The sequence below is a fragment of the Antechinus flavipes genome, chromosome 2 (genome assembly GCF_016432865.1).
Source record: "Antechinus flavipes isolate AdamAnt ecotype Samford, QLD, Australia chromosome 2, AdamAnt_v2, whole genome shotgun sequence".
NCBI lineage: Eukaryota > Metazoa > Chordata > Mammalia > Dasyuromorphia > Dasyuridae > Antechinus > Antechinus flavipes.
The window spans coordinates 548,614,534-548,639,818 of NC_067399.1; positions in this window are offsets into that span (position 1 = coordinate 548,614,534).

The following is a 25,285-nucleotide window of genomic DNA, read 5'->3' on the forward strand; positions in this document are numbered from 1 at the left end:
GTGCTTACTATGTATCAGGCACTGTGATAAATTTTTTTTTACAATCATCTCATTTAATCCAAAGGACTAATCCCCAAGGGACTGTTATTTCAATCCTTTGGGATGGATTGCAAAATCATACAAGGCAAACAGTAAGTTTTGTTTTCTGATTTTGCTTGGATTGGGTTTTTTTTTTTGGGGGGGGGGGTTATTAGGGATGGGGTTGGTAGAAAGAAGAAGCTGCCAGGTAGATGAACACTAAAATAAACATCTTTGAGGCCTCAAATCCGGCTGATTTTTCTCACTTTTAAACTGATGGTTATGGCATCCTGCAGACACAGCCTTATCAAACTGGACTTTGAAGCTTAAATCTCAAAGAAGAAGCTCCAGAGAGAGACAAGGCAGGCTCTTGTCTCATGGCTTCCAATTTGCAATTCCTTTCCTTCTCCACTCTTTTACAGCCTTCTCATGTGATGACCAAAAGTATATTCCCATAGTGCCCAGCTTCCCTCATAGAGATTATCTATTTTGCTGTGGAACCCTTTATAAAAACTGGCACTTTATCTTCTGGATACTTTGGCTAAGTTTTGTCTTTTTTAAGGGTTGGTGGCAAAATACTGTTAATATTTTGTAGGCCTTGGGATGGACAGGGGCACAATACAAAGCCTTCCCAACTGTCTTTAATCTCTGGCCTTGATTCCATTGATCACATTTTTAAAAGACATAAATCTGTGATACCTCTGGACACTGCCTTGACCATATTTTTTGCTAGTGTCCAACTGTCTGACTTAAACCAAAACCCAAAGCAACAGGCTTTCTGAAGCATGTACCCAGGGACGTGCAACCTGTTTCTTAAATGCTCTGAATTAAAGATTTACCATTTATTGCCAAACTGATTGGCTGTGTGAGCTTGTTCCCTTTACTTATTTGCAAGAAAACTCTTGCTGAGGGGGTTACACTTCTATCCCCTCCCCAAATTATATGACCTTCCATTAATTGACCATATGAAGATGCCCATTGATGTTTCTTTGCCTGAAGAATCCTATACATCTGGGCAACGAAATTGGAGCAACAAGTGTAATTGAGACTACTGTGGGGGAAGAAGAAAGAGCTGTTTCCAATAAATGATGCCCAAAGTCATCATGTAAAGTGATAAAAGGTAGGAACTGCAAATAAGGCTTAAGAAAACCAATACATATAGCAACAAGAAGCATCCAAAACACCCACTGAGGGAAACAAAATACCTCTTCTCAGTCATAGATCCTTAGCTGATTGGTGGGTTACAGGGTTTTCTTAGACACATGAATAAATCAAGTGTTAGAACAATGAGAATTAAACTTGCCTGATTCTATAGAAGAATTAAACTTTTTAGTAACAAACCATCCCTATCTAGCCCTTTCCAGAACTGAGCCTAGTTTATTATCATCTTTGATTAGTTTCAAGAATTCTAGCAGATCATTCTACTAAGGCAAATTGATGTGACCATAAGAAATGAAGAAAAGCTTTTCTTAAAGCCACAGTGACTTTCCGGGTTACCCTTGTGTTCAACGTGTCCATAGAAATATGTGTTCAGCCTGTGTGGAAATGAGTGAATGGTACATTTTTCCCCTTTCCTCCATGGTTTGATTGACTGATTATCATCAGTCTTTGGGTGAAACAATACAGTTTTCTTGTGTTTAGTTTCCTACCATTTCTTACTTGATGGAAATGGATCAACAAGACCATCAATGTTAAAAAATGGGCCTGAATTCTGTTGCTTTGAAAAAAAAATGCAAGTGATCAAGAACTTTTTTCTACATGTGATTGTCATCCGGATTAAAGTCCAATGTTATTTTTAATCTAATCCATTCTTGGACAAAGAAAGACATGTAAGAGCTGTTTTTAGCAGTTGGGTTGTTACTTTGTAAAGTATTAAAGCACTAAAACCAATTTTTGCAATATGTAGTAAATCTTGCTTTCGTTTTGGAAAACTTCCAGTTATGACTGTCGCACTTTTTATAGCAGAACTGTATATTTAATTTCTTTCTTTTATGAAAGATTACTTCAAGTAAATGATAGCTCTGTAATCTGTGTGACCCAGCTTCTCCATCATTTGAAACAGAGAGAAGCTATAATGCCTATTCAATAAAATTAACTTATTTGTAAAGTAGCCATGTGTGAATTCTTTTGCTCACTCATGGGTCAATCAATCAGGATATTTTGCCTCTACAAAGGGCTTTCATGGACCAGTTCATTTGATCCTAACACCAATCCTGAAAGAGGAGTGAGAAGCATACTGTGACATTTGAAAAGTTTAAAAGATATACTTTCTGGATAATTAATCATTTATTATTAATAATGCTAATATTTTATTTATAAAAGAGTCAGTGACACTCTTGAATGCCAAATACCAACCATGGCAGTGGGTTCACAGTTATATGTATTTGGAAGAGTGGGTGGGTGTTTATAAGGATAGCAGTCAACTCTGATTGGTTAACAGTTGAAAGAGAATGAATATTACAAAGAAAGGTAGACCTATTCTAATGAAGGGTTGGGGGAAATGTAACTTTATGTCATTTACTTCTAAATTGTCCAGCCTTGGGCAATATAATCAAAGAACTTGTCCACACCCAAATTTGTGCAGAATACAGTGGGCTTTCCCACTTTTGATTAAATTCCTTAAAAAGTTGGATGGATTCTGATCAAAATTGAGAAGAGAGTTTATTCAGTCTCAATATTAATAATGTCTTTCAGAGGTTGAACTTTGAAATTAGGACTTTAGAAAAAAAAGGAGAAAAAACTCTAGATTCCTCAAATCATTGGTTATTAAAATTATTTCTCCCTGTACAACTTAAAAGACTTGCTATATCTGAATATACTGGAATTATAATCAGTAATTTCAGAATACAGAGTCAAACCTAGGTTTTCCTTCTCCTGATCTAGAGATTCCAACTACCCTACAGTGCTAGGTTCTTGATGTTACTTCTTCAGAAAGTGGGAAATAATGTTCATTAAGAGGCAATTTAAACATAAATAGTAAAACATTTATCCTGTAATGGGAAAGTCCTCTACCAACCCAGTTATTAGTATCTGAATGAGAACTGCAGTGCTTCACCAACAATTCTCTTGTCAACAGGGAAGGAATAAGCATTTATTAAACCACAACCATATGACAGATACTGTATTAAGAGTTGTACAAATAGCTCATTTGATCCTCACAACAACCCTCACAGAAACAATAGTACTTCCCTATTATTATCCCCATTTTACAGTTAAGGAAACTAAGGCAGATGGAGATGAAATGATTTGTCAGGGGACACATAGCTAATAGAGGCCTCAGACTAGATTTGGACTAAGATCTTCCTGATGTCACCTAGCTATTAATGCACATACAAGGATGAGAGAACCACTATATTTCAACTTGAGATTTTTAAATATGCATGGCCCACTATGAAGGATGCACAATGAATTGGAAAATGGAAATCAGAGAAGGATTGAAATTACCAAAACTTTGTGTATTTGAAATCATTTACTACCTGACACTCTTTTGTCAATTTCCTTCTTTTATTTATTTATCTATTCATTTGTTTATTTTTAAATTTATTTATTTTATGTTTAATAATACCTTTCCATTTTCAAAATACACACAAAGATAATTCTCAATATTCACTCTTACAAAACCTTATGTTCCAAATTTTTCTCCCTCCCTTTCCCTCACTTCCTTCCTCAGACAGCAAGCAATCCAATACATGTTAAACATGTACAACTCCATTATGCATATTTCCACATTCATCATGCTGCACAAGAAAAATCCAATTAAAAATCAAAAAATCAAATCAAAAAGAGAGAGAGAAAATCAAGCAAACAACTACAAAAATGGCAGAAATACTATATTGTGATCTACAGTTAGTCCCCAGAGTTCCTCTTTCTAGATGCATATGGCTCTTTCCATCACAAGTCTATTAGAATTGGCCCGAATCATCTCATTGTTGAAAAGAGCCACATCCATCAGAATTGATCATCACACAATCTTCTTGTTGCTGACACAGCAATGTTCTGGTTCTACTCACTTCACTTAGTATCAGTTCATATAAGTCTCTCCAGGCCTCTGAAATCATCCTGCTGGTCGTTTCTTAAAGAACAATAATATTCCATAACATTAATACACCATAACTTATTCAGCCATTCTCAAGCTGAGGGGTATCCAGTCAGTTTTTCCAATTCCTTGCCACTACAAAAAGGGCTGCCACAAACATTTTTGCTCAAGTGATTCCTTTTCCCGTTTTAATGATCTCTTTGGGATGCAGACCCCTGGTTATTTACCTAAGTTAGTGCTAAGGAGTTCCCAGTAAATGGGAAATGTATTAAGTTCCTTAGAGGTACCAAACAAAGGAAGCCACAACTCAACGGAGCAGAGAATTATTTTATAGCACTTCCAGGGATGGCTTTAACATAAATTGTGCATAGGTCTAAAGAAGAGGTTTTCTGCTTTTTTGTCTAAATGTTCTATTATGTTATAAAATATGATTTTCCCCCCTGGATTCTTTCAGGGAAGAACCTGAAAGACTCCTTTCAGAGGAGGCTTCCCAGAATACAGGAGGCCAGTCCAATTTAAATGTGAATTTTGAATTTTGCTTTTTATTTAGGGATAATGAGTTATAATAGAAAGAGTACTGACCTGGAAGCCCCAAAATCTAGGCTTTACTCCCAGCTCTGCCACCAAATATCTAGGTGATCATAGAAAAATCACCTAACTTTGGGCTTCCTTTCCTCATCTGTAAAATTAGTAATCTTCTTAGCCCTGGAATTTCTACCCCCAGAGCCTGCATTGTCCTGATGAGTATCTCACATTACCCACAATATCCAACTAGCTCCAGTCATATCTCACTTTACCCCACAGTCATGTTTTTGTCTGCTATAGGACATGTCCTTCCTTCTCCTGCCCTTACCTCCCTTCCCCCATTCATAGCCCTCCCAGTTCTGGAATAAAATCAAATCAATACTGTCATTTCTTTGAAAAAGAGTATGTCATTCCATGCCACTGTAGCTCTAATCACAACTCTCGTGACTTTTCAAATTAAAACACCCCTTCCTGACAACCACTTCCCTCTATATGCTATCTTTCCCATTAGATTATAAATTTCTTGAGGATAGGAGAAGTGCTTCACTTTTGTATTCTGTGTCCACAAGGGTTTATTAAATGCATTTCATGCTTTCATATATTCAAGAGAACAAAGATAGTTTGTCTTGACTTTCTCTGATCCAAAATTCTTTGTACAAACTGGAGAATATTGATATGCCTTTTTCCTGAATGCCAGAGTGGCTCTTCTTGGAAATGGGGCTAAAGACCCAAGAAGAAGCCACATTTTCATAGTGAACAGAAAAGATCACCAAGAATGATGTTCTCACCCATGAGAACATTACTTCATGAGCATGGTCTAACCATCACTGCAAGTATTCAAATATAACAAGCTTGAAATCTTAAAAAGAAGCAAAAAAATAACAAAAGCATTTATTAAAATTCTATTCAGCTTTCTCTAAGTTCCTTTCTATGCCAAAGATTTTTAAGTGACCAAAAAAGCCTAAATCCTGGGGCAGCTACATGGTGCAGTGGATAGAGCACCAGCCCTGAAATCAGGAGGACTTGAGTTCAACTGTGACCTCAGACACTTAACACTTCCTAGCTGTGTGACTCTGGGCAAGTCACTTGACCCCAATTGCCTTAGGGGGAAAAAACCAAAAACCAAAAACAACTTAAATCCTTACAGAGGGCAAAATATAAAATCTTACTCCTTGCTCACAAAACATAATATAAACTATAGTGTCCTATAGAACACTGATCTTCACAGTTTTGTGATACATCTGGCTCCCAAACTATGAATTAAATAACTGGGTTGACTAGAATTGACTAGAATGATTAGAATAATTGGGTAGACTAAATTAGGAACAGGGAAAGGACTTGCTAGGAAAAAGGAATATACAATGGAAATCATTTTTACCGTCACGGAGATATCAAATGGGCTCCCAAATGGAAAAGATAAATGGGAATGGGAAAGGACAAGGGAAAATAACCTATAAAAGGAAAATGACATAATGAAATAGCAGTTCATTAAAAAAAAAGACACAAGGAATTGACTCGGTTTATAACTATTTCATTCATAACAAATTTCCTCATGGAAAACAAGGGAAAGAATGGTTTGGTGATGGTAGGAAAAATGCTGGATTAGGGTCAGTGAATCAGTTTGCAGTCTTATATCTGTCATTTCCTTTATGATTTTGGACACATATTCCCCTATTACCTCTCTGGAGCTGTTTCATGATTTGTTAGATGAGATTTGGACTAAATGACCTGCAAAGTACAATCCAGTTCTAAATTGATAAGTTAAGATATGAGATTTTGGCAGTAAGAAACTTACCAAGAGTTCCAAACATCTTGTCTTTCAGAAGACAGCAACATTTATTTTTATCTTTTCCTGGAAAGATATGTAATGCCAGAGAAACTGAGGCAAGATAGAAATTAGATGGTTTTTAATATTTTATTTGAGAGGGAGAGATTGTGCTGGGGGCATGGTGCCCCCAGGGCTGATGTCTCAAAGCATCCAGCAGTGAAAGTGAGTTCTCAATGACATGTATATGGCTCTAAGCTCAGGCAGCTAAACAAAGGCAGGGGGGATGGAGTCCAAACTCTGGTGATCAGAATTTCCAGGCAGGGACCATCAATCCAGTTCTGACAGATTGGGGGTAGGACCATAAATTCTTACAAATTGGAAGGACTTAGGAGGTGTCCAACTAGAGCCAGGAATTCTGAGACTTAGATTCAGACAATGCCAATTAGGTATCTGAGATAGGACATCTGGAGTTTTATCTTTTGGAATGCCAGATTTCCACGGCCCTAATTATCTCAGTTCTAATGAGCAAAAAAGAAAAGAAATCCCCTGCAACCAGGAGATTGAAGCAGAACAATTCAAGGAACTGAGGCAGAACAATTGGGGAAACTGAGGCAGGACAATTTAGGGAAACTGAGGCAGGATAATAAAAGGGAACTGTGGAACAACATAAAAGTTTGGGGAAGATTTGTTCATATGCATAAGATTTATTTGTATGCATATGACATATATCCATATGTTATTATGCATAAGAAAGGTTTTAGAAGTTTCAGAATTAAGTGAAGAGAACTTCTTATCACAATAATAGGTTATAATAATATATTAAGTGGAGAGAACTTATCACAATAATATGAGAATAGTTCTTCTCTCTCTTTTTTTTTAAACTTTTTATTGACAGAACCCATGCCAGGGTAATTTTTTTACAGCATTATCCCTTGCACCCACTTCTGTTCTGATTTTTCCCTTCCCTCCTTCTACTTCTACCCCCTCCCCCAAATGGCAAGCAGTCTTTTACATGTTAAATATATCACAGTATATCCTAGATACAATATATGTGAGCAGAACCAAACAGTTCTCTTGTTGCAGGAAGAATTGGATTCAGAAGGTATAAATAACCCGGGAAGAAATACAAAAATGCAAGCAGTTTATATCCATTTCCCAGTGTTCTTTCTTTGGGTGTAGCTGCTTCTGTCTATCCTTGATCAATTGAAACTGAATTAGCTCTCTTTATCGAAGAGATCCACTTCCATCAGAATACATCCTCAAACACTATCGTTGTTGAGGTATATAATGATCTCCTGGTTCTGCTCATTTCACGTAGCATCAGTTCATGTAAGTCTCGCCAGTCCTCTCTGTATTCATCCTGCTGGTCATTTCTTACAGAACAATAATATTCCATAATTCAGAATTTACTCAGCCATTCTCCAACTGATGAGCATCCATTCATTTTCCAGCTTCTAGCCACTACAAAGAGGGCTGCCACAAACATTTTTGCGCATACAGGTCCCTTTCCCTTCTTTAGTATCTCTTTGGGGTATAAGCCCAGTAGAAACACTGCTGGATCAAAGGGTATGCACAGTTTGATAACTTTTTCAGCATAGTTCCAAATTGCTCTCCAGAATGGCTGGATGTGTTCACAATTCCCCCAACAATGTATCAGTGTCCCTGTTTTCCCACATCCCCTCCAACATTCCGCATTATCTTTCCCTCTCATTCTAGCCAATCTGACAGGTGTGTAGTGGTATCTCAGAGTTGTCTTAATTTGCATTTCTCTGATTAATAATGATTTGGAGCATATTTTCATATGGCTATAAATAGTTTAATTTCTTCGTCTGAGAATTGTCTGTTCATATGAGGATAGTTCTTATCTAAACTGAGGCTGGAGTTCATGAATCTATCCAAGTTCCTGGTTCAGAAGTGGGTCTAAACAGGGAGAAAAGCAAGTTGTATTAGTAAAGGAAAAAAGAAAAAAAAGTAAACCAAAAATTTCAACGCATTCTATTTGAATTAAAATTTCCATGCGGAGCACTTCAGTTACTTTCTTAGGAAATGGATATTTCATAATGAAGGTTGCAACAGTTTCCAAAAACAGTTTCCAAAAAGGTGGCTGAAATACGTCAATGAAATTTTCCTGAGAATTTCAAGGTATTATTTAATGCTTTCTTAATCCATTCTTTTCAAACAGCTCTTTGAGCTCTATAAGCCTGAGCTTTCCAAGGTCTGTGGGAGGTGTGGAGGGAAGAAGTAAAGGGTAGGGAGGAAGAACTTATTTACTGCTGTATTTATTCTATTATATATCTTTCTTTTCACAGATATTTTCCTGTTCCTCTGTTATGGAATAGTCAAAACTATATAAAACCAATTCAAACCAATTAAAACTTGTTCTAACAGTTCTGACTAGTTAAAACCAGCCTAAACCACTTCAAACTGTCCCATTCAAACCAGTCTAAATGGAAACTATTTCAAACAGGTTCTGACCAATTTAAGACAGTTAGGTCAGCTTAAACAGGTTAAAACCAGTCTAAACCAGTTTATGTACATCAAATCTGGTTCTGACCTGTTCAAACCAGCATAAACCTATGGTGCTCCAGTATTATACTAAAATGCTTCAAGGACCAGTTCATGTTCTACCTCACCATGTCTTCTCTATTTCCTCCATACAGATCTCTTGTATACTTGGACCCTCTTAAATCTCTCTATTGGACACTTGTAAACTGGGAAGTGAAAGGAGGAAGCTCTCAGCCTGATTTGCAGCCTAGGGAGTTACCAATAGTACTGAAGGGCTAATTAACTTGGCTAAGGTCACCCAGTAATTGTCACAAAAGAGACCTGACCGCTGTTCTTCTTGACTCTGAAGCTCTTTCTTCTGTCATGTTACCTCTCTTCCTCCCTCCATGCTTAATCATATTCTAATTCTGGGGCAGGGGTATATCGCCTTTCATTTTTGCATCTGTTGAGTCCACTCTACTGCATTGTACCCAGTAAGTGTTTAATAAATGCTCACTGCATTGAATTTCCCCTGGACCACACTATTCTCTGGGTAGAACAGGTGGTATATTGTCTGTTTCCCATTTAAGAGCAGTGAAGTCTTGTTCACAGAACATCACACACCAAGACAGACTCTCCTCCTGGGCATTACTCACCCTGAGTAATATAGTTAAGTCATTGCAACGGGGCTCCATAAAGTTGATGTTGATGCAGAGCACTATTAACATGTGTCTGCAAGCCATCGCTTCTGGAGTAAACAGTCATGTCACGTTTTGCCTTATACCCTCCTGGCCAATTCATAGGTGTGTTTAGTTACTTAACTCCTGCCTGGAGTACAAAGGGAATAGCCAAGACCAATCTTGGGAGGGGCAGATTGGGCCTTTGCCATTTCCTTTCTAGCAGATCTCACATTTTTGTTTAGTTAATTGCCAGGATTGATCCAGCCAGGCCTGAGAGTTGAATTATTAAACCAAAGGCAGCTCAGTTTTTGAAACAAACGTTCAAATAAGAATCCAACTACATAACAACTTCTAGTTTGGCTACGACCCATTTCCTTATTCATGCCATGACTGATGAGGTGTGACTAAGAGGTAATGAGAATTGTTTTTTAATAGTTTGTAAACTAATCAAAAAGGCAACTTTGCCAGAGTAGCTCCAAAAACATCATTAGGAAAGAAAGTATCTACCATTCTCAAGGTGACTACTTTGAAGGGACACTTAATTGTGTGTGTGTGTTTTAAATCTCTCCACCTTAAATTCTCCTCTAATTAAAAAAAGAGAACCTATATTGTTGTGTATCCCACAAGGCTCTTTCTCATTGTCATCCTTTCTCAGTTACCCCTCAAGTCCCTGGTACTATTAGAATAGCCCTCTTTAAACCCACCACTCACAAACCTCTACCAATACTTCATTTATTAAACCAAACCTAAGGACTTCAAATTCAAGGCAAAGCCAATAACATAGAATTAAATCAAGAATTAAACTTTGCCAGTACTTGTTAATAAATGCCTGCTTTCCACCCATCTCCTTATATATGTCCCCTGGCATGAACACTACCTTCATTCCACTGATTCCTCAGGATCCCATGCCCAGTGGAGGGGAAATAATTTATGTCACTCACTGCAGCTATGCAGTGGTCTCAGCTCCTATTCTCTCATTTAGCCACTCTCCAGGTGTATCCTCTGGCTTTTTCTTAAGATTCGGCTTGCTCCCATCTCTTGTCTCTCCTCTCTGCTGATTCAGCCCCTGGCATTTGAAACCACTCATTCTTTGCCTTGACTGGAATTACCCTGCTCCTGATCTTCTTGCTTCTCACCAGTTTTCTCCAAGCTCCCCATTTCAAGGTGGCTTTTTCAAACACACAGGCCAAAAATTGCTTAACTTGGCACCTTTACCTGGGGACCAACACACTCATAATTTAAAGAAATGAGGCTGTATTTTTAATGTACCTTTTATTTCAAAACTTGGAAATGGAGGATAATAATAACTAACATTTCTTTAACACTTTTAAGATCTGTATAATGCTTTACAAAGATTTATCTTCTAGCATCTTATTTTTACCTTTTTTCTTTACTTTTTCTTTCTTTTGTTTTTTTTCTCTTTTGTTTTAATTTTTCTTGTGCAACATGACACATATAAAAATATGTTTAAAAGTATTACACATGTTTAACCTATATCAGATTTCTTGCTATCTTGGGGAAAGGGAAGGTAAGCAAGGAGGGAGAAAAAATTTGAAACACAAAGGCTTACAAAAATGAATGTTGAAAACTATACATACATATATATATATATATATATGGAAAAGTAGAATGCTACTGGGTGGGGGGTGGGAGGGAGATCATCTTATTTGAGCTTCACAATAATCCTGAAGTTGGTATAATTATTATTCTCATTTGAGAGAGTTAAAGTGACTTACTGAGGTCATGAAACTATTAAAAATATGAAGCAGAATTTGAGTGCTGGTCTTTTTATCCACTAAGTTAGAGTAGCTAAAAGAGACAAAATCTCAAATCAGTGCTATAGAAGGTATTATCTAAAATTGATAGGGAAGAATAAGAAGTTGTTTTACTTGAAACCAGAGTGATTAATAATAAATTTGAATCCACTGCAAATAGTTTCAATAATGGGGAAAATTATGGGGGTTATCTCCTAGAAGTTAAAAAACCAGAGTTCTTGGTTCAATACCCCCTTTGCAGCTAACTTAGTGTATGACTTAAGGCAAGTGACCTCATGTCTCTGGGCTTGTTCCCAAAGCTATAAAATGAAGGGGATTCAAATAGGACAGACAGTATTAACTGGAGGTCCACAGACTCCCAATGAAGACAGGGAGTTCGTGAACTTAGATGGGGAAAAAAATAACCCCTATATTTTCACTAGCCTCTAACTTAAATGTAGAATTTCCTTCAGTTATTTAAAAATACTATTTCTGAAAAGCAATCCATAGGTTTCACTGGACTTCCATAAGGGTCCATGGCTCTAAAAATGGTAAAAACCTCTGAGCTAGCAAGTCCAAAAATTGATGATGCATTCTTCACCCCACCCCATCCCTAACTACAGCCAGAGCAACAAAGTTCAGACAGGAGGAATAACAATGAACCACGTGAACTCCCCCACTGGGGAGGCAGTTTCCTGTCCTTAACAGGATAAGTAAGCCTTTCTCCATTCAGTACTGACCTGTTCTTTAAGAAGAACAGGATCCTTCCAAATGAATTTCATGACCTGATTTAGAATTTGGAAAATAGCACACTTGCTTTTGCCTCCAGTCTTCAGAAAGAACTGAGGATCAGGCTGTTTGTTGTTCATCCTTCATTCTTGAAGGGACCATGACATCAGGGAGAGGATGTCATGACATGCAAGTGAGTTGGATTTACATGAGGAGGGATGTTCAAGATCACCTGCCTCACTTTCCCCTCTGGAATCATCTGGGTCCAGTGACCAGATATAGATCAAGATGGCTGGAGATGACCCTGGATGAAATGGGAGATTTTAGGCTTTCTAAGTTAAGTCTTCAACAGGACTCAGTTTGACTGAAACTGCACCCAATCAGTGATTAAAATTAGACAGCAACTGAGGCAAAGAATGTCCTCTTTAGCCTAGTTCCAAAAAAATCTATTGGCCAGTTGTAAGAATCCTTCCTTTCTTCTTTCCTTCCTTCCCTCCTTCCTTCCTTCTTTCCTTCCTGCCTGCTTTCCTGCCTTTCTTCCTTCCCTCCTTCTGTTCTTCCTTTTTTCTCTTCCTTCCCTTTCTTCCTCCCTCCCTCCCTCCCTCCCTTCCTTCCTTCTTTCCTTCTTTCCCTCTTTCCTTCCTTCTCTCCTTTTCTCCCTTCTTTCCTTCCTTCCTTTCTTCCTTCCTTCTCTCCTTCCCTCCCTTTCTACTTTCCTTCCTTCCTTCCTTTCTTCCTTCCTTCTCTCCTTCCCTCCCTTTCTACTTTCCTCCCTCTATCTATATAAGACATCATACTCTTACATACAGATGTTCTTAAAAGCATTTTTTCCTCTTTTGTACCTCTGGACCCTTCCAAGGTATCTTGGAGTTTTACTGACTTGAGGAGCAGGCTGTGGCTGAAATGTCCGAATGCAGCAGAAAACCCAGATATTCCTTATTAAGAGGGATCTTAGTAGAGTGACTGCAACTAAGGCTGCACCTCTAGCTCTTGTTTTCTTTTGTTTAAGCCAACAGTCCAGCCATGTTTACATTTCTAGTAGCTCACCCTCATCTTTATCTTTTGTCGAAGCCAGAGGCCAGTGGCCCAACTTCATCTCAATCACTCTCACCTTCTCTTAGACTTTTGAGTCTTGCCCAGAAGAGTTACAGCTTTTCCCTCATCCCTTCCAGCACCTTCTCAAGCTCTCTCTTCTCTCTTCTCCAGCTTCTTATCAGTCTTATGTTTAGAGTGGGCCCCTGGTAAGCCCCACAACTTCATTTATATAAAGCAAGGGTCCATGGGCTCTAAGAGAGGAAATGATTTCTAATGTAATTCTCTCCTCTTTTTAGGCATGTATATAATTTTCTGTATTATTATGGTTATTTTTTTGTAACCTGGATTACAATTTTGTAGCCTAGAGACCTTCCAGTAGGTCTCCAGACTCACACAAACCTGGCCCGGTACTGATCTTAAAAGGATTATTGTCTCTCTTTCACTCATTGAAATTAATCTTGGAGAGAGAGAGAGAACAAGCTCAAATACGAGAGTCCCACAAATTGCTTTTATACACAATGGGAGGAATCCTTCCCTCTGATCTCAGGCAGCCAATCAATCTTTTGGAATTTTCTATGTCCTTGCAGCAAGGTATGCCCTTATTCAGCGGGAGCTGTCTTCAGACTCATTTCTTACCTCCCCTTATTCACTCACTGGACTTGGCTTCTGTCATATTGAGACCTGTTAAAGATCTTAGCTTAAAAAGCTTAAAAGAGAGCCATCTCTCTCTACATCTTGCCACTGGACCCAAAGGGTTCCAGAAGGGAAAACAAGGCAAGCACAGCCCTCCCTCGCTTAAATCCATGCTCATCATAGCATCACGTCCTTGATGACATGGTCATCTTTGAGAAGAACAAACAATAACAGCAACAATCCCTTAGATGTCTTCCAACTAAAGCCCATTCCCTGCAATCTCTTCAAAATCTTGTATTTCCTCTCAGTGTTCCAACCACCTAAGGAAGCTACTGCAGTAGATTCTGCAGCTGCCTTACCAATATCTATGTGCGTTTGAGAGGAGCTGTGGGAGTATTCAGGGAGGACTTGCATTTCTAGTACATGAGGGCTTGCCAAACTCCTCTTTCCAAGGCTCCCCCCTGTCCCCCGCCACATTTGCTGTCCCTTTCATCCGACTCTCGCCTGTGGCTTCAAGAAGCTGTAGTACTCAGAACCGCTGTCTCAGCAGGTCCATGCTAACCATGAGGCAGGGTCTGCCCCAAGCATATGAAAACTCCCCCTGGCAGAACAGGCAGATGAGAACACCTTGTCCCGCTGAGCATGAGCTGAAGCAGGAAGTGGGGAGTGCTCAGAGCTTGGTCAACCATTGAAGATACCGAGGTCACCCACCACATCCTGTGTAGATGGCGGAACTCTGGAGAAGTATGCTTGAAACAAGGTGTTAACTCAGTGCAATTGCTGAGATGATGGTTCTCGAGTTCACATGTATTTAGCAAATTAGCACGGTGATGTAATGTTCTCTAGTTCACACATAATCAGTATGCTGTCGTGATATAATTGTACTAAGACATATAAGGGCTGAGAAGGATGGAAAGGAGACATTCCATCTTTGACCATCCTTCTACTGACTCTCCTGCCTCCTGCCTCCTCCCCTAAGATCAAGACTGAGCCAGAATAAAGACTCTAGACTCTATTCCTGACCATTCTCGGGTGTCTGTCCTGCTGAGACCAAGGCCCGTTGGAAGAGCCTCCAAAAAGCTAGCCCGAACATTACAATCCTGGGCCATCACTGCTCATCTGGATGTTTGTCCTGCTCCTGGACTTTGATGACGCTGGAAGAATGAACCTGATGACTCTGTGCAATTCTGCCTCACTTAAACCTAATTCACTCAAAAGTTAAGACGTCATCAGTGGTATCATTAGTATTCTTCAAAAATGAAGGATGAACAACAATTTTGATTGTACTGCTGCTCCATGTGTGTCGGGTCCCTGCTGGTAAACACTTACAACTAGCTTTTTGGGGAAAAAAATATACTCACAAATACTTTTAAGTTAATCTACATCATTATTAGCATTTCCTCCATTGCTTTTGTGAGTTAGACTACTAACAAAATAATAAATACAATCTTGATTTATACCATATGGGTATAAATAACTAACATGGAATATTTAACAACCAGGTCTCTGTAGTGGGTTCAGGCTGTCTCCAACATACCCCTGTGTCAGAGAATCCTTCTTTTTTCCCCTTGCTAAAAACCTTCAGAAACTCCCATTTTAAGTTCTATGTGGTGGTGCAGAGGCGGTAGAGGGGAGGCAGGAAACATCTTTTCTCTGGTCCTGCTCTCATATTAGCTTTCTCTTTTCCCAGGCTGGGAAGAAATACTAGTCCCAAAGTCTCTGCAGCCAGCCAAAACCTTGCCAGAGGGCTGTGATGATATGATTCCCCACTACCACTACCACATGTGACAACTGAATCCAAGAATAATTTTGATAAAGAGTATATCTCACACTTTGCTTCTCATAACTCCAAGGACCTGTGGCTAGGACAGTCCAATGAAACAATGTATTTATTAGGGGCCTAATATATGATGGACACTGTGCTAGTTCAAACAAAACCATTTAAGGCAAATAATTTCTATCAAAAGATTTTTCAGAGACCTAATAGGGAATCTGCCTGCTTATGTCCTAGGACTGAACCTTCTATAACACTGGGTCTTGATGTTTGCAAACATCAAGGGGACACAAGGATCTCCTTCTTCACTTTGGTCCACCTCCATTCTGAATAAGGAAATTTCCCAGGCCAGGAGAATGGCAGCTAGATGGAGTGAGCAGGAGGAAGGAGGCAATGTCCAGTCCAACCAAAAGTGTGTTGGAGCCAGTTTGAACAGGCTCTTGAGAAGTAATTGTTAAATTTTCACTTTGAGCATTTATTGTTTTGTTGATTTCTGGATTTACCAAGGTCATGGAGAAAAAGTTAAAATAAGGCAAATTAATAATGCATGTGTGTATGTGTGTGTGTATGTGTGTGAGTGATTTCTATAAACCTACAAACCTATAAATTCCTATAAACCTGTAATACAGATGATGACTTGAGGTAACGGTGGGAAAATAACAGAAGAGAGGCAACACTAATCCAAATGATAATTTTTTTTTACTTGTAGAATTTGCAGTGGTAACTGAATCAGGATCAGTTTGTCATAACTACTGCTAATGTAGCTAGTAATATGCCTATTCTTATTTTTAACATTTTTGTTAAATGCTTTTATGAAACAATAATCTGTTCAATAGCCTATTTAATTAGATATTGCTCTAAGGGATAATATGAAAGTAATAAGATTTACTCTATAATAAAGAGGGAGTATTTGATGGGTAGAAATACAAATATGTCCCCAATAGTTCTTAATATAAAGTTTGAGACCTTAGATATATATGCATAGAGTGCATAATGCATGGGCTTGGAATCATGAAGACTCATCTTCCTGAGTTCAAATACAGCCTCATTTACTAGCTATGTGACCTTGGACAAGTCACAATCCTATTCTTCATCCATAAAATGAGCTGGGGAAAGAAGCAGCACCTTTACCAGGAAAACCCCAAATGGGGTCACAAAAAGAACACAACTGAAACGATTAAATAATAACAAATTATGTGTATAACCTTCACCTAAGTGAGTTGGGTAGTTTCCTGAATCACAGCTCTGTGATGCTAGGTGCACGTAGGGAGATATGGCTTCTGCTTGTCTAAGAGACCCATGTGCCCACAAAGTAGTTGCATTATTCAAATTTGTACTGTATGTTTCCATTGAGCTGAAATCAATTATTTTATATATTTTTATTTTATTTTTAATATATTTTAACATTTTCTATATTTTATTATATTATATATTTTATATAATTTACATATATTTTATTTTTTTATTTTTTAATATTTTATATAATTATAACTTTAAATAGTAAAAAATTTAAATATATGCAGCCACTTTATGAGATTTATTATTCACACTAACAGAGACTTTACTGTATCTGACTGAAGTAAATACATCTAATTCTAGCTTGTTTTAGAGCTGTAAGAGTAGAGAAACAACTCTTACTCCCCACAAGGGCAGAAATCATAGTTGGATTTAGAGACATACAATGGGGCCTTCCAGATTCAACATCTTATTTATCTAAATATATACCTACATTACAGGCTTCCTGAGTCCCTGTGGTTTGAGCTTAACCTATCACGTGAGCCAGTCTATAATAAGTGCAGATGATATTGTTTTAGGCACCTGCTGCCTTATGCTCTCGAGACAGACTTAGGTTGCTTACCTGTGTCCCACCAATGGTAAACTGAAAAGAGTAGCAAATTCATGAGCCAAGGAAGAACTAGCCATGAATCCCACACGCAACCTAGAACCTCCTTGAAGAGCTTTTCTACATGATGTCGGCTCGCCAGCAAGACTTTCTGGCCTTGTAAGAGTAATTCTAGGAATGGTCCCAGCTAGGCTACTTTGAAGATTTAGTGCTCGCAAAGAAAGGCCTGACCAACTCTAATCCAAGAAGCTTAACACCTAGAATCTGGACTGTTCAGTCTGCAGCTTGGCTACCCTCCTACAGGCCCAACTGACCCCACCCTCTGTCCGGGGAAAGTGGACTCCACTACCCCAACTGTTAGAGTGCAGGCAAGGGCGCTTCCAAGTATTTTAATAGATAGGGGAACTGGGAACTGCAGCCTTCCTGACTTCAGTTTGACATTCTTCCTTTTGAAAAATAACAACAATAACATCGACCACAAAAGCAGCCCTTGCTGATGGGCCAGGAGTCAGTAAACACTAGGCTTGTACGTGTGCAGAGGGGAGGAGGGATGCAGACATGCGTTTCTTACACCACAGTGGTTGCTGCGATCTCTGTCAATATAACCAAAGTGGGGAAAGGAAGCTTTTTCCATTTGTTTTTTTAGGCTACAGACGGATGACTCAGTGGCATTGAAAGCCCCCTGTGTAATTGGAAATCGTTCATCAAAGAGGAGTTCCCCTCAAGTCATCGTATGCATCATACTTCGAAATCCACCCATTTATAAAGCTGTCACGGAGAGTCTGCCCGGTCGTTTGTTTGGGAAGCTGAAGCCTTAGAAGCAGCCTGACGTAGCCCTTTGGCTAACATTGCTGGGGAGCGTGTGGTAGGGATCACGTGTTTTGGTTTGTTTTTAACCCACAGTAAATAGATGGGAAATTCCCAAGAGTGGCACAAAAATGACTTGCATATGGCAGGGTGGAAATTGATATTCCTCTGGAAGAACAACAGTTCTTGAAATCCACACTTTACCCACAAAATTTTTCAACCCAAAGAGTTGTTCTCCTAAAGTTATGAATGACTGAGTTATTTTTTTAAATATATAATGGAAGTGCATCATGCAAACTCAGGCTAAATTAGAACAAAATCCTGACAAATGAGGGATCAGGTTGATGAAGAGAAGAGGGGGTTTTTATTTGTTTGTTTTTATTCGAGAAAGAAGGGAAGAGAACCTTATTGCCCATATTTTGTATATCCCTTTGGTTGGCCAGTTGTCCAAACTTCAAAGATAAAAAGTGGGGTTGTTTTTTTTGTTTTTTGCTTTATTGCCCATGTAATTTCATAGTAAGGAACTTCCATGTAGAAACTTCCTCTATCCATTTTAGGGAATTACTTGCTCCAAATTAAAATCCTAGAGAGTTGCGTTCCATGAGTTATCAAAAGGTTTTATAATTTATCCAGGATCACATAGCCAGCAATTGTCAGAAGTGGATCTTGAACCTAGATCTCCTGATCCTAAGGTCACCTGTCCATCTATTACACCAAGTTGCCCTTCTTATATGGAGAAGAGTTGTCAAGTTTTCAAATGATCCTAAGTGGATTTTCAATTTCATCAATGTTTTTATCACTTCCAATAATGATGATTGCAACCCATCCAAGTCTTTCCAGTTTTGTTATTCTCACTTATAACCTTGCATGAGTTTGCTGCATGAAATACTTCTAAACATATTGGGGTGAGGGAAGGGAGACTTCCTCTCTTTCTCAGGCTACCATGAGGATACCAATGGAGCACAATGATTGTATCCTGCTGTGCACAACCAGAAAACATTTTGCCATGTAATGGTGTAAGTAATAGATTTCCTTTAAAGCATAATAATATAATAACCTTTCAGGAATGAGTAAGTTTCTTGCCCTTGAATTAGCCTTTGGTCAACCTTCGTTGGACTCCTAATTTCTGGATTTAGCAGATCAGCCTAACTTAACTCCATCAAAATCAAGTTATTCTTCTCAGATACTGAAATACATTTCCTAAATCTACTTGCATTTTGCTCATTAAAAGATCTGAAACCTTAACTAAACATTAAGAGGGTAAAGGGTAGAATAGAAGAGCTATAATAGAATGACTGTAACCTGAGGTGTGGGTTCCCTTCCTCCTTTAGACCCTGGACTCACATGCATTTAGTCTTATTTTAGGGATTGAAGCTTTGACTTGTCTCCGAAGTCTAGAATTTCACTCTGGTGATATCACCAAAATAAAGGTAAGACAAGGCTTGTATTAATGTTTCCCCAAATGAATTAATAGGTTCCCAATATTTGCACATTCAATATGTTAATAGATAATTATTTTACTTTACTTACCACATAAAAGGCATAAGACTCATAAAAACCTATGGGCAAATACAGAAATATAAAACATTTGAATAGCTCATTAGACTGACTCTGAACATAAATATACTTTGGAGGGCTGCCAAACAAATAATCTCCTTCACACTGAACCTGTACTGTACCAACACCTTATGTTAATAGATAGTTATCAAGGTCTAGATCCCTTCTCCTTTTTTGTTTTTGTGGGTTTTTTTATATTTTTAATTTTCTTTAATAAAGTTTTTTTTTCAAAACATATGCTTGGATAATTTGATAACATTGATCCTTGCATAGCCTTGTGTTTCAAATTTTCTCCTCCTTCCCCCCATCCCTTCCCCTAGGTGGCAAGCAATCCAATATGTGTTAAACATGTCAAAATATATGTCAAATCCAATAGGTATAAATATATTTATACAATGCTCTTGCTGCACAAGAAAAATCAGATCAAAAAAAGAAAAATGAGTAAGAAAACAAAATGCAAGTGAACGACAACAAAAAGAGTGAGAAGGTTATGTTGTGATCCACACTCAGTTCCCGTGGTCCTCTCTCTGGGTGTATATGATTCTCTTCATCACTAAACAAGTGGAACTAGTTTGAATCATCTCATTCTTGAAGAGAGACGCATCCATCAAAATTGATCATCGTATAATCTTCTTGTTGCCATCTATAATGATCTCCTGGTTCTGCTCATTTCACTCATCATCAGTTCGTGTAAGTCTCTCCAGGTCTCTCTGAAATCCTCCCGCTGGTCATTTCTTACAGAGCAATAACATCTCATAACATTCATATACCACAATTTACCCAGCCATTCTCCAATTGATGGGCATCCACTCAGTTTCCAGTTTCTGGCCACTACAAACAGGGCTGCCACAAACATTTTGGCACATACAGGTCCCTTTCCCTTCTTTAGTATCTCTTTGGGATATAAGCCCAGTAGAAACACTGCTGGATCAAAGGGTATGCACAGTTTGATAACTTTTTGAGCATAGTTCCAAATTGCTCTCCAGAATAGTTGAATCAGTTCACAGTTCCACCAACAATGTATCAGTGCCCTAGTTTATCCACATCCCCTCCCACATTCGTCCTTGTCTTTTCCTGTCATCTTAGCCAATCTGAAAGGTGTGTGTTGCTATTTCAGAGTTGTCTTAATTTGCATTTCTCTGTAGATCCCTTCTCCTTCACCCTCAAGACATGGATTCAGACTCTTAGCTTGAGCTTGATCCTCTATCAACACACTAGAAAATAAATTCTCCTTTCTTTAAGAAGAAAATTCTCTCCCATTAGGAAATTTCACTTAAATGATCAGATTTAGAAGCTAAATCTAAGGCTTCAGAAATTTTGAATTTGGTGTTATTTGGTATTGAATTTAATATTACGGAGCATTGAAATAATGCTCCATACTGGGCAAATCTACATAGGATCTCTTTTCTCAGATCATTTGCAACCATTTATACCCTCTATTATTTGCCCTCGGGAAGCACTTAAGCAATGTCCCAGTCACTGCTGCATCTTGACCATGAAAAAATTCATTCTCAGGAATTCTAATCTGATTTGTGATCAGAAAAGGAAACTAAGGTATTCAGAAATCAAAGATCCAGGGAACTCATGATACTAGTACTACTTATCATATGCAAGTTACCACCTTCTATTCCTGGAGTGGGGTAAGGGTGGGCGGAAGAAAATGCCTTTTCCTTTGGAACCTGATTTGGAAATCTCAGGAAGAGAATGATCACAAAAAATGGCCTAGTCATTTACTGTTCACTTTTATAAAACCTCCAGAAAGAACATCTCTACCAACAATCATTTAACCAAACAGTTGACAAGAATTGATTAAGCACCGTGATGGTTCCTGAGATTTCAAAGAAAAAAAGTAAAAGTACTTGCCCTTAAGGAGCCTACATTCTATTGGGGATCTAATATACATAGAAGTAAGTTTTTTACAATAATACAAAATAGGTGATTTTAGTGAAGAGAGCACTAGCAACTGAAGGAATGAGAAAAAGTGTATGTAGAAGGTAACACTTGAGATGAATACCAGCCGAAATCAGGGATTCAAAAATGGGAATGAAGAGAAAGTATTTTCTAGGTATGGAAAGCAGCAGGGCAAAAGAATGGAGATGGAATATAATGCATAAGGAACAGCAGGAAGCTCATTTTGTCTGGATCTTAGAATGCAATAATGGGGAATGATGGTAAGTAAGACCAGGATGGTAGAATGGGAGCAGATACTGAAGATCTTTAAATCTACGACAGAGGAGTATATATTTGATCCTAGTGATAACAGGAAACTACTGAAGTTTGAAGGGAATGATATATTCAGACATGGCTTTAGAATAGTCAATGTGGCAGCTGAATGAAGCATTGAAACCAATGAGGAGCCAATTTCAGTTTTTTGGGTGAGATGAAGAAGATTTTAATGGAGTGATGACGTCATGAATGAGGGAAGGAGATAGAAGATAGAGCCGTTATGAAAAGCCAAGACTGGGCAACTTGATTGGATATATGAGATGAGTGAGGAGTCAAGGATGACACTAAGGTTGCAGATTTGAATGGCAATAAAAAACGTGGTGCCCTTAACCAAAATAGGAAAGTTTGGAGGAAAGGTAAATTTAGGAGAAAGGTAATCTGTTCAATTTTAAACATATTGAATGTGAAATGCCTATATCCAATAAAATGTGATTAATTGAATTTCTGTTTAATTATGGTTTAAGTTTTTAATTTTTTTTTTTACTCAGTTCTATGTTTATGGGGCTCTTTCTAGTTGCTCAGAATTCAAATCAATGTAATACAAGAAGCGTTGATCAGGTGCAAAACTCTCACTGTGCAAATTTATCTCTGTGCAAAAGCATATAACATTAGGAATAAGCGGGAATACAAAGATAATTAGGATACAGTGAAAATCCATAGTCTTATGTATAGTCTGTAAATCCATAGTCTGTAAACTATGTAGTTTACAGATTTGAGAGAACATGAGACATACTCAAAAAAGTTAAAATATAGAATGGATCATGATGGACTTGTAAGAAAGTTATGGGTGAAATAGAAGAAAAGCATTTAGGTTTAGGTCAGAATCACAGGGCCTTGTTGTGAACCCCAACTCTGTGAGTCATTTCTCATGTCATCTTGGGCAAGTCATATAATTTCTCTGGGACTTATTTTCCCCATCATTAAGATGAGTGGGATGGATTAGATCAGGGCTTCTTAAACTTTTTCCACTCATGACTCCTTTCTGCTCAAGAAAATAGGTATACAAATCAAATAATAATAAATCTTAATTTTGTGACCTTCACATTCAGACTGCATATAGGATCATAACCCCCCGTTTAGGAAACTGGGGATTAGATGATTCTAAAGGCCTTTCTAGTTCTAAATATATGAACCTTTGAAAATATTGTACAAGATTCAAGAAAGGAAAAGCTATTTCAGACTGAGGAGATTAGAGAAATCTTCATGGAGGAGATGACATTTGCTCAGAATTTTGAAAGACGGCTCAGATATTGGTTTAGGTCAAATCATTTAAATGTGCAAGCAATCATGAATTTTTTTTCTGGTATGATTTAGTCATTGTCCTCTCATAGATTGTTTTTTGGTGGCACACTTTATAGTGATTTATAAGAAAGGGTAATTTCACTCACTAATCCTACAAGTAAAGCCTTTCCCAGAGCTGTTTAATGAATACAGACTAGACTCAGTCATGTTTCCCCTATTTTACTGTCTACTAGGCACTTAGAGATCAAGGGACCAAATGGAAATATTAAAGTAAAAACTATTTATTGTTTGTTTTGGTAAATAAAATTATGCCTACCAATTTATTTGTTTTGCAAGCTTGGTTTCCAACAATTAGATTTGCTTAATGAGGGGTATACTTGTAATGATGCCCAAACCCAGCCAATATTGACCAATGGAAGAATAATGTTTCTACATTGGGAAATTCTCTCCAGTCAGAGAACTAAGTGAGCAGTTCAAGGAGAACAATGTTTAAGGCTGATGCCCCATTTGTGGATATCTACATGCCTTTTGGAACAAACTTTCTTCAATAATGAAAAGCAATCTTCCTTTATAAGGGAAGGTGAAGTAGCAAAATCAAACTGGCAAAAATCATACCATGCAAGGAACCATGCAAAGCAAAATTGTGAAATAAGAAGTTTGTTTTCAGAAACTTCCCACCTCCTCCCCATCTCCTCCTCATGATACTAGTACTACTTATCATATGCAAGTTACCACCTTCTATTCCTGGAGTGGGGTAAGGGTGGGCGGAAGAAAATGCCTTTTCCTTTGGAACCTGATTTGGAAATCTCAGGAAGAGAATGATCACAAAAAATGGCCTAGTCATTTACTGTTCACTTTTATAAAACCTCCAGAAAGAACATCTCTACCAACAATCATTTAACCAAACAGTTGACAAGAATTGATTAAGCACCGTGATGGTTCCTGAGATTTCAAAGAAAAAAAGTAAAAGTACTTGCCCTTAAGGAGCCTACATTCTATTGGGGATCTAATATACATAGAAGTAAGTTTTTTACAATAATACAAAATAGGTGATTTTAGTGAAGAGAGCACTAGCAACTGAAGGAATGAGAAAAAGTGTATGTAGAAGGTAACACTTGAGATGAATACCAGCCGAAATCAGGGATTCAAAAATGGGAATGAAGAGAAAGTATTTTCTAGGTATGGAAAGCAGCAGGGCAAAAGAATGGAGATGGAATATAATGCATAAGGAACAGTAGGAAGCTCATTTTGTCTGGATCTTAGAATGCAATAATGGGGAATGATGGTAAGTAAGACCAGGATGGTAGAATGGGAGCAGATACTGAAGATCTTTAAATCTACGACAGAGGAGTATATATTTGATCCTAGTGATAACAGGAAACTACTGAAGTTTGAAGGGAATGATATATTCAGACATGGCTTTAGAATAGTCAATGTGGCAGCTGAATGAAGCATTGAAACCAATGAGGAGCCAATTTCAGTTTTTTGGGTGAGATGAAGAAGATTTTAATGGAGTGATGACGTCATGAATGAGGGAAGGAGATAGAAGATAGAGCCGTTATGAAAAGCCAAGACTGGGCAACTTGATTGGATATATGAGATGAGTGAGGAGTCAAGGATGACACTAAGGTTGCAGATTTGAATGGCAATAAAAAACATGGTGCCCTTAACCAAAATAGGAAAGTTTGGAGGAAAGGTAAATTTAGGAGAAAGGTAATCTGTTCAATTTTAAACATATTGAATGTGAAATGCCTATATCCAATAAAATGTGATTAATTGAATTTCTGTTTAATTATGGTTTAAGTTTTTAATTTTTTTTTACTCAGTTCTATGTTTATGGGGCTCTTTCTAGTTGCTCAGAATTCAAATCAATGTAATACAAGAAGCGTTGATCAGGTGCAAAACTCTCTCTGTGCAAATTTATCTCTGTGCAAAAGCATATAACATTAGGAATAAGCGGGAATACAAAGATAATTAGGATACAGTGAAAATCCATAGTCTTGTGTATAGTCTGTAAATCCATAGTCTGTAAACTATGTAGTTTACAGATTTGAGAGAACATGAGACATACTCAAAAAAGTTAAAATATAGAATGGATCATGATGGACTTGTAAGAAAGTTATGGGTGAAATAGAAGAAAAGCATTTAGGTTTAGGTCAGAATCACAGGGCCTT